The sequence below is a fragment of the Mastigoproctus giganteus genome, chromosome 8 (assembly GCF_048544385.1).
Source record: "Mastigoproctus giganteus isolate SK-2022 chromosome 8, ASM4854438v1, whole genome shotgun sequence".
Lineage (NCBI taxonomy): Eukaryota > Metazoa > Arthropoda > Arachnida > Uropygi > Thelyphonidae > Mastigoproctus > Mastigoproctus giganteus.
Genome location: NC_143582.1, coordinates 40,547,034 through 40,562,722, shown reverse-complemented (window position 1 = coordinate 40,562,722; position 15,689 = coordinate 40,547,034).

Genomic DNA, 15,689 nt, shown 5'->3' with positions numbered 1-15,689 from the left:
TATAACTGGATAGATCCTATCCACCCCATGTGCCTTTCTTGTGTTAATCTTCAACAATTTCTCCTCCATTTTACTCTCAGTTATTACAAGATTATATAGCTTACTGCCAGAGTTCAATACACCTCTGGCATTCCCCTTGCCGAATAACTCCTCATGTGTGAATGTCGATGCAAAATATTCATTTAGTTTGTTAGCTACCTGAGCAGGATCATCAACAGTTCAACCATCGATATCAAGTGGACCAATCTGATTCATCCCTTTCCTTTTAGAGTTTACATAGGTAAAGAACTCTTTGCTGTTTTTCTTTGCATCCTTTGCCAAAGATTTCTCGTAATCTGCCTTCGCCTGCGTAACCTCCTTTGTAACTTGGTTACAGACCAGCTTATATCTATCATAGGCTTCTGTGTCACATGTTAATTTATATGTGTCCCATGCATTTTTCTTCTCTGCCATATGTCTCATTAGTTCATCTGACATCCAGTTAGGCCTAAACTTTGAACAGTATTTCTTAGTTGGTATGTAAAGCCTAGTAGCTTCCAAGATAAGATCTTTGAATGCTTCCCATTTTGAATTTGCTGTTGGTAGCATCATCAGTTGGTCCCACTGTATAGAATTTAAATACTGTCTCAGACCATCGTAGTCGCCTTTACGAAAGCAAAAACCCTTCTCTTTACCCCTGATAGTAGTTATCTCTTTGAGTAAATCCCACTTCAGCACACTGTGATCACTGCCACCTAGTGGTTCCTTTATCTCCAGATTCCTAATGCATGAAGAATCACTACTGATAATCAGATCAAGAGTATTACTCCCTCTAGTTCCTTCCTGATCATGCTGATGTAGAAAACAATCATCCAATAAATCCACAAAAGCCTTGCTAGTGTGTGAGTGACCAACCTACAATATCTGGGGAATTAAAATTCCCCATTATAAGACTCTCTGAGTTACTGGCCCACTCTATTTCCCTGTACAGTTTCTTATTATACTCATCAGAGTCATTAGTCCTATAGCACACTCCTACTCTCAATTTTGATCTCCCAATGCTTATGTGACACCAAACTGCAGTGACTCGACACTGCACTGTCCAGCGATGTTGACTGGCTTCACTTCCTTGGATTTTATGTCTTTCTTAACTAATAGCACAACCCCTCCTCCCTTCCTGTCCTTTCTGTACACATTGTACTCCCCAAATTCCGGTTCTGCATTCCTTATATCTGTGTGATACTATGTCTGTGATATCCCAAGAATATCTGCCTTTGATGTTTTGAGCAATACCTCAAATTCATCAAATTTATTTACCAAACTCCAGCATTGGTGTACACGCAAGTATACATGCACCTGTTCCTATTCTTAGCTACCCTAACACAACCCATGTGTTTACTTGTACCGCAATGACTCCCAGCAGTCTCTGAAATATCCTGCATCTTGTTTTCCAGGCTGCTGCTCATTCCAATAGAAGCAGTGCAAGAATCACTTTCACCTCTGCCAGTGGCTACTGTTAATCTATTAGTCCTTGTATCCCCCCAAGCTAGCAGTTTTCTGACCCACCTAACACTGCCTCGATAGCATCAGCAAATATTCTTGCACCCTTTCTATTTAAGTGTATCCCATTCCTGTAGAAGCAGTCTCTCCTGTTAACAAGTACAGACCAGGCTGAAAAAAATTCTACCCCTTGAGCCTTGCTTTTCAGGGCCGAATTGATCAACAAGGCTCTCATCATATACTCCCTCCTATCGTGTCTGGGAAGAATTGCAGACACTTTCAAATTCAACCCTAATTCACAGCTTTTCTTCAACATTGATATGTACCTGTTAAGTAATTCCCGGTCTCCTACTCTTAATATCATTAGTGCCAACGTGTACAACTATATCACCTTTTGTGCCCTTAAAAGATGATATCTGCTCTACATCATCAACCTTTGCCCCTGGCAGACATACCCTGGTCCTTGTTCCACCTATCCTTTTTACAAAGTATGTTGCCTGTTTTCCTGACAATAGAGTCACCAACAAGTACTAGTTCTTGTGGGACCAGTGCATTCTGCCTTTGGGGTTGCCGCTGTGTTGCGTGATGAACAAGTGCAAGCTCTGGCATTGATGTGGGCAGCCGAGAGCTTGATGGGCCCCTCAATTTAGATCCTTCGAGGGCATCCACCCTGTCCTTCAAGCTCTCATATAGGCCCATAACAACGCTGAATTTTATTCTGTTTTATTGAGGATAATAATAATAAGGTAATGTATTTCTCTTCCTTATATAGGCTGCTCTTTAATATGAAGAATAATATATTATTCTTCTACTTTTTTTTTTTTTGTTTTCTTTACAAAATTATCAATAACATTAATACTGCAAAAGTGACAAAAACCTTTTTTTTTTTGACAAAACAGTAAAATATTAATAAATTTCCATGTTTATTATTTAATCCAATATCTATATTATTAATGTATATATGGATATATTATTAATGTATATATAGATTGCTCGTTACTTATGCCATGTTGTGCCATTGCATATTATGACTGTAGAAATGTGTGCTCAAATTCTTCCAGTCTATGATGTAAGAATTTCTGAAGAGAGAGAGGTATTGAACCCTCTCCAAAATGAGCGAAAATTGACAAAACCACTGTACTAGTAGAGAGGACTATGATAACAACATAATATAAGTAACTGTGACAATATACTGAATAATATCCTAGGTTCTTTTATTGAATCTTACCATCTCTGTAGATTTCAATTTGATGACTCTGTGAGTAACCAAAAATGTACAACACTATTGCTGAGTCTGGAAACTAATCATTACTGATAGTGTTTCCCCAAACAATCTTTAAGCCTCCTATCTGACATCCCTGATGTAGATTATATTACAGTCCCAGCACTATATTTTATATAAATACATTATGTCTGGAATAGGGGACTTAATAGTGGTGTAATTAAAGCTAACTGCCAGGAATCGCATAGTTGCATAACACCCTGAAAATTATCCCAGATAAGCTTGAACAAAATAGTATGCACATCACGATGCATCTTGCATGGCAAGATGCATACTCAGTAAACTGACTTACACACATGGATTTTAGTATTGGTATTAGTATTAATGGTGCAAAATAATACAAGAAAGCAAGTTTATATGGCAATGGCCAAAAAAACCTCACATCATCTGTCCAGCCCTTCCAGTAGTTTTAGTTTTTCCTTGAATTTATTCCACCTACCTACTTCCACAACAGATGGAAGTTTGTTCCAACAATCAACTACCTGCTGGCTGAAAGCAAGCTGCGCACATCTATCCTGCAATCAGGCTTCCTCAGTTTAAATTAGTTTCCTCATGTGTTGCGTCTGAACAAAAGGAAGAATGCCATTAGCATTGAGCTTGCTCAATCAGTTCAAAGCCTTAAACGCTTCAATGAGATCACCTTGTAGAAGCCTAGTCTAAAGCCACTGCAATTTGAAAAACTGAAGCCTGTCTTGTGTATGAATGCCATTTTGTTACCCTCACCAACCTCAGTGCCCTTCTTTGTACCTATTCCAGCAGATCAATATCCTTCCTAAAATGAGGCTTCCAGACCTGTATGTGGTACTGAAGAGTCGGTCTAACAATTGTCTTATATAACAGGATAATTGCCCCCTTAAAGATTCTTATGTAATGAATTATCAAAAATATAAACCTGAGTTTGTTTTTGATAATGTATTAAATATGCTAATGATAATGAACAGGAATATAAGGGGAGATTCCTCTGGATTGGAGAAGTGCCACTGTATCACCAAATACATGAAAGTGTGATCTAGGAGTGAAGTTGGTAACTACAGGCCATTTAGTCTGACTTCAGTGGTAGGAAAAATCTTAGAGGCAATGATTAAGAGGGGACATTCAGATAGATATCACATTCTGAAGGATACATAACATGGCTCTGTTAAAAGAAAATCATGTTTAACTAACTCAATAGGCTATTTTGACACAGTTACTCATGAGCTGGATTTTAGGAAACAATTTCAACATAGTTTATTTGGAATAGTTCACTCGGGCCCTCATGAGAGGTTACTGTATAAACTTGAAAAGGCTGGGATTACTGGTGAGATTCTAAGATGGATTTGCTGAGTGGCTGCAGGGAAGAAGGCAGAGGGCTGTGATTAATGGATAATCTTCAGATTTGGTGTAAAGTCAGGAGTGGGTCCTTCAAGGATCGCTTCTTGGACCACTGTTGTTTCTCATTTTCATAAATGACATTGAAGAATGGATAGAAAGCGTGATTCAAAATTTGAAGATGATGTAAAGATTGGGAGAATTGTAAATGATCAGTACTAAGCAGTACTCCTTCAGGATGACTTTAACAGACTTCAGAGAAGTGGCTACGTTTTAATGCAGCTAAATGCAAGGTTTACACTTGGGGAATAGCAATCCCCAAATAAATTGTACAATTGGTGGGGTTGAATTAAAAACAGTGAAGGAGGATAGGGATCTGGGAGTTACAATACAAGCAGATATGAAGTTTTCTGAACAGTGTAAATGGGCAGCCAGGAAAACCCATGGTGTCCTATCGATGATTTATCGAACATTATCCTGTAGAGATAGGGAGGTCACAATCCCACTGTATAAGGTAACTGTAAGACCATATTTGGAATACTGTATTCAAGTATGGAGACCTCATCTGAAAAAAGACATTGAGCTTCTTGAAAGGGTCCAAATATGGGCAACTCGAATGGCGAGATCAGCAGGACGACCATATGAGGAGAGACTTTGATTATGTGGACTACAGAGCTTGCCAACCACACATTTCAGAGATGACCTGATTGAGGTTTATAAGGCTCTGAGAGGGATTAGTAAAATGAATGACTGTGGAATTCTCACTGTTATACAGAATTCCAGAACTAGAGGTCATAAATTCAAATTACAGGTGTTGAGGTTTAGATTAGATTGTAGGAAGTTTTCTTTTAGCCAGCAAGTCATTGATTGCTGGAACAAGTTGCCCTTGCAGGTAGCTGAAGCTAAGAGTTTGAATAAATTCAGAGGTCAACTTTGTGAGGGAAGCATATAATTTGTGTTTTCTTATCTAAATCTTTTTTTTTTTTTTTTTTGGCCAGTGCAGCAAAAGCCTGTGGCTTCCTTGCACTATAGGGTGAATACTATTACTATTTCTAAAACATGGATACCGAAACAAAGAGACATTAATAGAATACAAGCTGCTGCAATGAAATTTTGAAGATATGTCAAAGGATGTACAAAATTAGATAAAATACCAAATAAATATTAGAAAGATTTACTCAATTAATGAAAAAATTATAGAATATAGACAAAGATGGAAAGAACATGTAGAAAGAATGGAAGATAATAGATTCCCTAAATTAGCTTATACATATAAAGAAAAAGGGAAAAGAGACAGAGGAAGACTAAAGAAAAGATGGGCAGACCTCTTTGAGATCGGAACAGGCGGATCGCCTAATCCATGAAGGAAGATTTGTTGTTTGTTATTTGGTTTTTAGGAGCATTAGCAACTAAGACCATATTGCTCCGGGATATGCGGTGGTCATTCCCTGACCTTTCCGCATCCTGCGTATTTGGTGGTGACGGGCTCGAACCCCGGTCAATCAAGAAGCGTGTGCTACGCACTGCTGCTCCTTCCCATGAAGGAAGATAAGATAAGACTATTACTATATTATCCCTGTTACAAAATTCCTGTATATCATTGACAAAACCCCATGAACTGTCTAATCAGCCTATCTGCACTACTCAGATTGTATTGTTCCATTGCTTTGCTTCCAGTCCTTGGCAAAGTACTGGAAAAATTAATTGTAGAGTGTATTTGGTGTCAAATGGCACTAGGGGTTTTCCCATCTCCACATAGTATACATTGTAGGTGTGAAACAGAACACTGTCAATGTCAGAGGTTTAAAAGTGTGGATCTTGTATATGTGTAGTGTCATATACCATTGTTCTTCTGGTCATTTGGCCACTGGGCCCTGAATGGGACCCAACATTGCCCACATTCTGCCCCATGGAGGCAGACCAGGTACACGAGTATTATAGTTATTTACTCTGGCAGGTCCTGCCACCTAATTTCCTGAGATTTCAGTGACAAGGACCTAAAAAAAAACAAACCTAACTATAGATAGGGGTCAGCCAAAAGGAGTACTAGTTATGCGATTTGATGTCATTAAGTTTTTGGGTGTAGGGCTCAAGAAATTTAACAATGATTCGAATGCTAGTAATTGTAAGTTAGAGGGGAAGAGGAGACTGAAGGCTGGGGGAAAGACAGAGATATGGGGTCTATAGAGAAGATGACCCCCAAATCAGTGGAGCAGGCCTGCCCCACCAGAGCGGAAAGAGGGGTGGCAAGGGGGAGGAGACCAGAGGTAACCTCCCCCTCATGATCGTGGAGTGGAGGCAAAGGACCATGCAAGGGAGCGTGGCTAGGAATGCCTAATGGCAGCAGCTGAGCTGTGCTGGTGGTTCCACCTGGGACAGCATTCCATGGCTAGGAACAGCCACAAAAGCATGTGGATGACCTTGTGGTCCATAAGGTTCCCATGGCCATCTGTCCATCTGGTGGAGAGGCTGGAATAGAATATGCAATTTATATCATTCGCTCACACACTAAAAAAAAAATTTTTTTTTTTTTTTTTTTTTTTACATATATTTTATTTATATTTTTTTCCTTCTTTTTCTCTTTTATAGTTTTTTTCCCCCCTACATTTCAAGGCAACAATTTATAATTTTTTTTATATTTTACAACTTTTTTATATATATATATATATATATATATTTTTTTTTTCCATTCATCCATCATTCTCATCAGGGAGGGGCGACATTAAACAAGCAAAATTGACACCAAGCTGTCAAACCCGGCTGTCCAATTATTGCTTTTAAAATAATTTGATGCTTGTTAGCCTCCGTAGCCGAGTGGGCAGGAGCGGGAGTGCAGTAGCACATGCTCTTTGAGTAGACCGGGGTTCAAGCCCCTGACTGCTAAATACGGTCTACCTGCCAACCCACATTGGACCAGCGTGGCAGATTATGGTCCATTTCCCTCAGCATGAATTGTTGAGGAGACTTCCATCCTGCAGTGGGTTGATAATGGCTGCACTTTTTTTTTTTTAGCCATTGCGTTAAACACAATGCAACAATTTAAACAAGCAATAATTTAAAGAAAGCTCGCACAATTTAAATGACATACAAATAATAATAACAAAAAAACACACATTTATATAACAATTATACTAATGCTAATTTTTTTTTTCTTTTTTAAACAAACTTCCCGTCATACTTTTACATTCTGCTTTTGACATTTATACATTCAACGCACTATTTCTTGCATTCATTCACTCATCCAGGCATACATTTTTAAACCTTTACATTCACACAGCTCAATTTCACTCAGACTCCACAGTCATTCACTAATTTTACTCAATTTCCACATTTACTCTTTCAGCACTCACTCCTCACACATTCATCCCTCACACACCCAGAGGCATAAATTATCATTCACTCACCCTTCCTAGCATTTGCTTTCATACTCTTGCCTTTACATTCACTGCAATTCTCATTCATACTAGCATACTTCAGAAACTTGCAGCTTACTAGTTTTTTTCCAGCTGACAAGTAACCCTGGCTGCATGTCTATACCAGTCTCTTTAAAGTTGTTTCCATGAGTGTTTGGGAACTCGGTCTGTTTTTTTTTTGGATGTATGCTATGAGGGCAGTACCAGCCTGCCTTTATTCCCATCAGTCACAATTGGTTATTTTCCTACCTCTATGGTCCACTGGCAATGAGCCAAAGGAGTCCCCAGGGGCAGGGTGTCAACTCTGGTAAAGTCCCGGTAATTTCTGAGTCAATTCAGGTATGTTCAGTCATGTAGAGATTTTGTCATTCACTGGGCATGGGGACGGAAATGGGCTGATTATATATTTGGCCTACTGATTTGCTACAGGGACTGGTTGAAGAGCCTGTCTCTGCAAGGTTTGTCAGATTTCAAAAATGGTTTGAGCATACTTGGTGAAGGCCTTGTAAAAGACCTCCTCCATGATAAATTGGTGTTCTTGGCCCCTAGGAAGGGGTCCAATTTCTGTGATTAACTGTCTACATTGATTTTCATAGATTACACAGTCACATAGAACATGTGCCCAATCCTCACTTTCACCACAGGTACAGTGGGGGTCATTGGCCAGTCCCAAAGAGTGCAGTTTAGCTTTAAGGGATCCATGACCTGTCAAAAGAAATGTGGTATAAAGTCCTGGAGCATATCACTTAGGTGATTCTGGGCTAACCATAGCCACCTGTGGAAAAAACATTTTGGTAGTAGCACCTTTGGTCTTCTGCCATATCTGATGTAGTCGTGTGGCAATTTGTCGTTTCTCTGCCTTGATGTCATTGGCAAGGTTTGGGATTATGCCTAGGAAACGCATGGGGATTCCTTTAAGTCTATAATATAGCCCTTTTTTTTGCAATTTTAAGGTGCAGTGGTAGCATACCAGCTAAAACTTGCAGGGCCGGGATACTAACTGTACAGCATGCTCTAGTTATTGTTGATAATAATAAGATTGTTCTTTGAATGCTATTCAATTTTGCTCTGTTTCTAACTATGGCTGTACGATGGTACCATATGCCAGCACCATAGGATATTACAGGTAAAAACACTGCTCTGTAAATGAGTGTCAGGGTTCTGCGCTTGAGACCCCAATCGGCTTGGCTGATTCTGGCAATCATTCCGGCATAGTTCTGGACTTTTTTGGCCAAGTATGACAGATGTGGATAGAATGTTAATTTGGAGTTTAGAATTATGCCTAAGTATTTCAATTCTTGGACCATGTGAATTGAGGTATTACCTATTTTTATCACTGGTGGTTGTCTTATATTTAGATTTCCTTTCAGTAGGATACATTTAGTTTTTTCTGCTGAGATTTTGAGCATGTGGGTTAGCACCCATTCCTGCAGTTGTTTGAGTGCCACGTTTGCTCTTTCTTCCACCACCCCCAATAAGACAAGGTTTTTAGCAAAGGTGACCCTGTCTGTAGGGCCTAAATCTTTTGTCAGGAATTCATCAAGCACACAGGTCCAAAAGAATGGACCTAGTACTGAACCCTGTGGGCAACCTTTTGTAACTGGGCGTTTTATTTCTTGGAACTGTGTGCGAGCTACTACATGTCTGTTACCAAGATACGTGTTTATACATTAGCATTAGTAGAGGCATTTGATGCAAGAAAGCAAGCTTATGCAGCATCAGCCAAAAAAAAAAAAAAAAAAACTACTTCCACTTCACCTCTCTGTTCGTTCAAAATACCTGTCCAGCTGAGCCTTAAACTTATTTAGGCTATCAACTTCCATGACAAGGGATGGAAGTCTGTTCCACCAACGAACCACCCGCTAGCTAAAGGCAAATTTCCGCACGTCTATCCTACATCTGTCTTTCCTCAATTTGAATTTATGCCCTCTCAGGTGATTATTCTGAGCGAGAGGAAGAATCCCATCAGCATTGAGCATGCTCAAACCATTCAAGGCCTTATGCACCTCTATCAGATCACCTCGCTGGTGCCTAGTCTCCAGACACTGTAATTTGCAAAACTTAAGCCTTTCTTCGTAAGAGCACCCCTTTGTTCCATTCATTGATATAGATTTTTTGTTACATTTGTCTGGTGGAGTCTTCTGAGAATACTTGGCCACCAGAGGGTATCAAATGCACCAGCGAAGTCAATAGATAATGCCAGCATGTACTTTTGATCACTATTATTTACTGTTGTTAGGATATAGTGCATGGCATCCTCAGTTGAGAATCCTTGTTTGAAACCAAACTGCTCTTCAGAATTTAGGTTGGCTTCAGTATAATATAAATTAAGCCTATAGAGGAGTAGGTGTTCCATTATTTTTCCTAGAACAGGCAATAAAACTATAGGCCTGTATGATTTAGGTTCAGTAGGATTTTTTCTTGGATTCTTTAAGATTAATCTAATTATAGCCAGTTTCCATGCTTGTGGGAACAAACCCTCAGCCAAGCAGTGATTAAATAAGTTCAGTAGAGTATCAGGAGAAATTTCTGCTAACATTTTAATGGTTTATTTTTCAATTAAGTCAGGTCCAGGGCACTTATTGTTTTTGGTTTTTAAAAGTGCTGCTTGAAGTTCTTCCATGGTGAAGGGTGGTTCTATTGACATATTGCTATAATTTTCATTGCTGGTCATTATGTCACTCTGAGCCTGGGTTAACTCCTGGTTCTCAGACAGGAATAAATGATCTAATATGTTATTTACGGAGTCCGCCAAAGTGTGAGTTGCAGTTCCATCTGCATCCAACTCAGAGCATCAACCTCATTCTGGGGCCAAGTTGCCCTTGCTCTCTGGAAGTGTTTTCTGGCCTGGTGCACCCTTCGCCAGAGTATATCAAGTTCAGGGAACAGCATTTTTCTTCGGTTTTCTTTTGGGTATTGCTAGATTGGATGCTTTTTGAAGCATAATTGTGACATTTAGGTAGTGTTCATATGGTCTATAGTTGTTATGGATCTAGAAAGATTCACAAAATACTACAGTAATAAAAACTTACAGGTACAAAATCAATTTGGCTTCACACAAGGTAAATCCACTGTGGACGCCGCAAAGTATGTTATGAATTCAGTTGAAACTTACTAATAAATATGTTCTTGGCCTCTTCGTGGACTTCAAAGGGGCCTTTGACACAATTTGGTGGCATAGTCTCTGTGCCCTTATATGATATAACTGATTACTTCCAAAATAGGTCTGTTATTGTCTCACATGGATCCGTTCTCGGTCCTGTCTGTTGGAATGTGGTCCTTGAGGGGTGGCTGGCTAATGAACATGAATGAATTTTAAATGTGGCATATGCCGATGACCTTGTTGTCTTTGTTCTTGGAGATTCTAGACTTGAACCTCATGCAAATGATTTTCTAAGGGATTTAAATGATTGGTGTCAGACACACAAGCCTGAAATTTTGATTACAAAAAGGAACAAAAGTTAGTTAAGGGTAGGCTGGACCAAAATAGACCCCCAAATGTGAGATTACTTGATCAGCCCATAAAACTGGTAAATATTTAGGTGTCATGTTGGACAATAAATTCCAGTTTATCTCCCATGCAAAGTTTATACTATGCAAAGTTAAAACTCTGACTGGTATGTTGATCAAAAGTGCAAGGGGTTCATGGGGTATAAAATCTTCCACGCTTAAACAATATTATAAGAGTATTTTTATTTCTATGGTATGTTATACTGCGGGTGCATGAGGTGCCAGAATAAGTAGATCTTTGATAAATAGGTACTTAACACAGGCACAAAGGTTCTTTTTTATAGCTACGTCTAGAACTTGCCGGACAATATCCACTTTGACAATTCAGGTTTTGTCTGGTAATTACCAATTAAGTATGAGGTTATCTTCAACTATTTACAGTATCACAGAAGGAAAGGGCTGCCTGTGGTACTTAATCAGTATTCCATCAATTTAGACTTTTCTATAAAGGATGACATATCTAGAGTAAGGAATCAATTTATGGCAAAACGAATGGTCAAATGCCATTACAGGAAGAATTACATTTTTGTTTATGCCAAATGTGGCCAAATTTAATAAGCATCAATTTTCATGGTTCAATCTGGGTTTAAACTCGACCTTTTTGTTGTCCAATATGGCAGTTTAAACTCAAAGTTATTTTCTTTGGATTTGGTTGTCTCTCTGATGTGCAAATATGGCCTTCTGGAGACTGTCCAATATCTAATTTTCAAATGTAATTATTATGTAGATTTAAGATCTGAGCTTCAACTGTTGACTAGCACGTATAAAGTGACCAAATCCTTAGTATTCCAATGTGGGACATCTGTGGTGGGGGGGGAGAGAATTTTACAAACCCCTTGAAGCAATATACACATTTTTTTATTTATAATAAAAATTTTCACATACAAAATATAAATTAAATACATATACTTCTTTGAACTAAGTTTATAAAATCAAATCACACTTCTTTAAAAAAACAAAAACAAATATAGCCTATTTTTTTTTTTTTTTTTTTTCACAGAAAGGCTGAAATTCAGTATATCCCTCATGTTGGACGGACAACTTGTGTGATCGAGACCCACTAAAACTCGTAAAATCGGACAAATGCTAACTTATTGTAATTTTCTTTTGTAAAGAATCTGTCTTCATTTTGAATTCAGACCAAATAAAAATAGGTTAATAAATATAATGTATAGGATATTAATAAATATTAAAATTTTGAAATATTATATTATAAGTCAGGAAAGGTACCCCTCATGATACACTACATGACGAACAGAAGGTTGTGTGAAGGACATGAACTGAGTAAAATAGTTATTAGAAGGAAAAAAATAAAACCACTTATTTGGAGGGACCATGTTTTCAATCCACTTTCATTTTTGTTTAGTGAAAAAAGGTTAAGTTTTTTCCTGTGAAATAATACTAATAATAAAAAGTCATACTTCTTTTAACAATAAAAACAAGAAAAATTAAATAATATAATTAAATATATTTTTCTGCTGAGTGAATTTTTCTTAATAATTCTTCGTTATTTGCTATTTCTTCGTAAAATTCTTCCAAAGAATTAGCAAAATTGCACTTAACTTGTAGTATTGCTTTCATCGTTTCTAAGGTCAGTTGTTTTTTTTGTTGATGTCCACAACTTTGCTACCGAAAAAACTCTTTCCGTTGTACCGTTGGTTCCGGCAAACATAATGCAAATCATTTGCATTATGTTTACCATTAAGTATGGTGGCTACATGTCCAATCCGAGACGTCTGGTCACTTTAAGCATATATGATGAATGTGATCTACCAAAATTCCTTGAAAATCAGAACTACCTTGCTTTGGCAAGTTTTGCTGACAGGGTTTTTCAATCCAGGAAGAGAATTGACAGACACAATATCTTGAGTTTCCTTTGAAATTGAAGGTGATTGGGACTGTTTTTCATTTTGGGACAGTTCATAATAACAGTCATGTTATTATCCCATTGTGTATATAATGTAGACAACTTGATATTTTGGTGTATATGGTTTATGGGGAGGGGAACAATATTTTTGAGTACATGAATAACAGACATAAAACTATTAGGTTCAAAATGGAAAACTGCCATTTTTAGACATCTTGGTGGAGGGAGAGAGAGAGAACAAAATTCTATGTTACCCAGGCATACAGACAAAAAAAGATTTATTCCAGACTGTATGTTAATTTTAATATGAACAACCCATTCAATTTTAAAAAGAGCACCATGAAAATGCTGACATGCAGAACAATTGGAGTTTGCAATCCAAAAAATTAGACGACAAACTAAAATGCATCTCTACAACCCTTAACACATTTGTTGCTAGATTATCCTATGACCTTAATGAACCTAATTCAAAAATCATGGGATAAGTCAATATGAATTGGGAAAAGCTGAGACATTTTTGGGCTTTTTGGCCGAATTAGTCAACTAGTGGCAAAGGTTGCTTAACAAAAATATCTGGGTTTTTTATCGGAAAATGATATGTAAAGGCAGGTGGTTTTTGGGCCATGTGAATTAAAAACCTCTTCATGCACATAAACATCAACCTGCAGATACATGGAAAATTATTATGAATGTTACTTCACAGAAAAATATAAATCAAAAACATAGTAACAACACCCATGAAAATATGGAACAAAAACAGATTAGATGTGGTATATTTAAATCAGTAAACAAAATGAGTAATATTTTAAGAGAATACAAATACAAAGTTTAAACACAAAAAATCTCTTAATATACAAAATATGAAATTTAAATACAAAAAAAAAAAACACACACATGGATGAAAATGTTCATCAGCAAGACAGGAAGATTATTTGAAACTAGAATTGCTGAATGTTGTAAATGTGTATAAAAATAAATATCAAGAAACTGGAAGTGTTCCAACATGCTTATGAATGCACCTGCACTATTAATTTAAATTTTTTTAAAAATAATGGGAAGTTGTCAAAATAATCAGGGGGGGGATATAACATAAACTATATAGCAGAATACGTATTACTGCATTAGCTCAGTATAGTATAGTAAATTAATCAATTAAATTTATTAACCTTATTAATTTTCATAGTTAATTAATTAAATCATATTTAAATGGAAATCATGCCCCAGACTAGAGCAGCAAAGTAGCGGGAGTACTGTGGCTTGGGGAGAACCGAAGGGGGAGATTGTCCAGCACATTACAGCCTGAAAAAATGTGCAACTTGTAAATGTTTGCAGGCTTTCTGGAACGGGACATGATATTGCCAAGGGGGATGTCTTTATGTGTGTGCTCGATGCAAGCAGTGTGAAGAAGTTAGGCATCAACTCGGCATTGTTATGGACCTTTATGAGAGCTTGAAGAACAGGGTAGATGCCCTTGAAGGACTTAAATTGGGGGACCCATCAAGCTCTCAGCTGCCCACATCAATGCCAGAGCTTGCACTTGATCATCAGCAACCCAGTGGCAATCTTCAGGGCAGAATGTGCTGGTCCCACAGGAGCTAGTTATTGTCGGTGGCTCTATTGTCAGGGAGATGGGAAATATATTGTGCAAAAAAGGATATGTGGAATAGGACCAAGGTGTGTCTGCCAGGGGCAGACACACCTTGTCCTATATTCATATTACCTATATTAATATTATATTCATATGAATATGAATATATTAATATAGAATGTCCTATATTCATATTACCCTGACATTTTTTTAAATGTCAAAATGACACATGTTAAATTTCAGCTTTTTGCCTTCTCGTAACCTGCCCAAACATATATGCATTCTTCCTAAAACGAGATTTCCAAACGAGATGTTCAGTATTTAAATTGCACCTAACCATTTTTAATTCACTTAGTAAATTTGTAAGTTTGTTAAATATTTGTCTTAAAGATATTGGCATGTAATATATATTTTTCATACAGTGTCAAAAATATTAAATGAAAACATTAAACACCTTGTGCTTCCCCCAATTAGTTTTAAATTCAACTTTAAAAGCAGGAAATGCTTTACCCCAGGGGTTCAAATCTGGTGAGTATGGGCTTGGCAAACTCAGGTCTTGAGCTGGATATCATCATTCTTCTCCTCTAACATGGGAATTTTTTTTTTTTTTTTTTGGCTGGTGCAGCATAAGCCTCAAGCTTTCTTGCAATGTTGGAAAAAATCAAGAGTTAGGGTTAAATTTTAAAGTGTCTGCAATTCTGCCCAGACATGATAGGATGGAGTAACTGATGAGAGCCATGTCAATCAATTTGGGCCTGGAGATATTGTGCATGGCTCAAGGGGTAGAATTTTTCGCAGTGTGGTCAGTGCTTGTTAACAGAAGAGATTGCTTCTACAGGGATGGGATACACTTAAAAAGGGGTGCAAGAATGTTTGCTGATGCTATCGAGGCAACGTCAGCTGGGTCGGAAAACTGCTGGCTTGGGAGAAGATTCACAGACTAATAGATTAACAGAAGCTGCAGGCAGAGGTGGAAATGATTTTTGCACTGCTTGTATTGGAATGAGCAGCAACCCAGAAAGCCAGTTGCTGGGGATTTCAGGAACTGCAGAGAGTCACAAAACAAGTAAATACATGGGTTGTGTTACGATAACTAAGAGTAAGAACAGGTGCATGTATACTTGCATGTATATCAATGCTAGGAGTATAGAAAAGAAATTTTATGAATTTGGTGTGCTGATCAAGACATCAAAGATCAGAGACATGGTGTCACACACAGAGATGAGGAATACAGAATTTCAG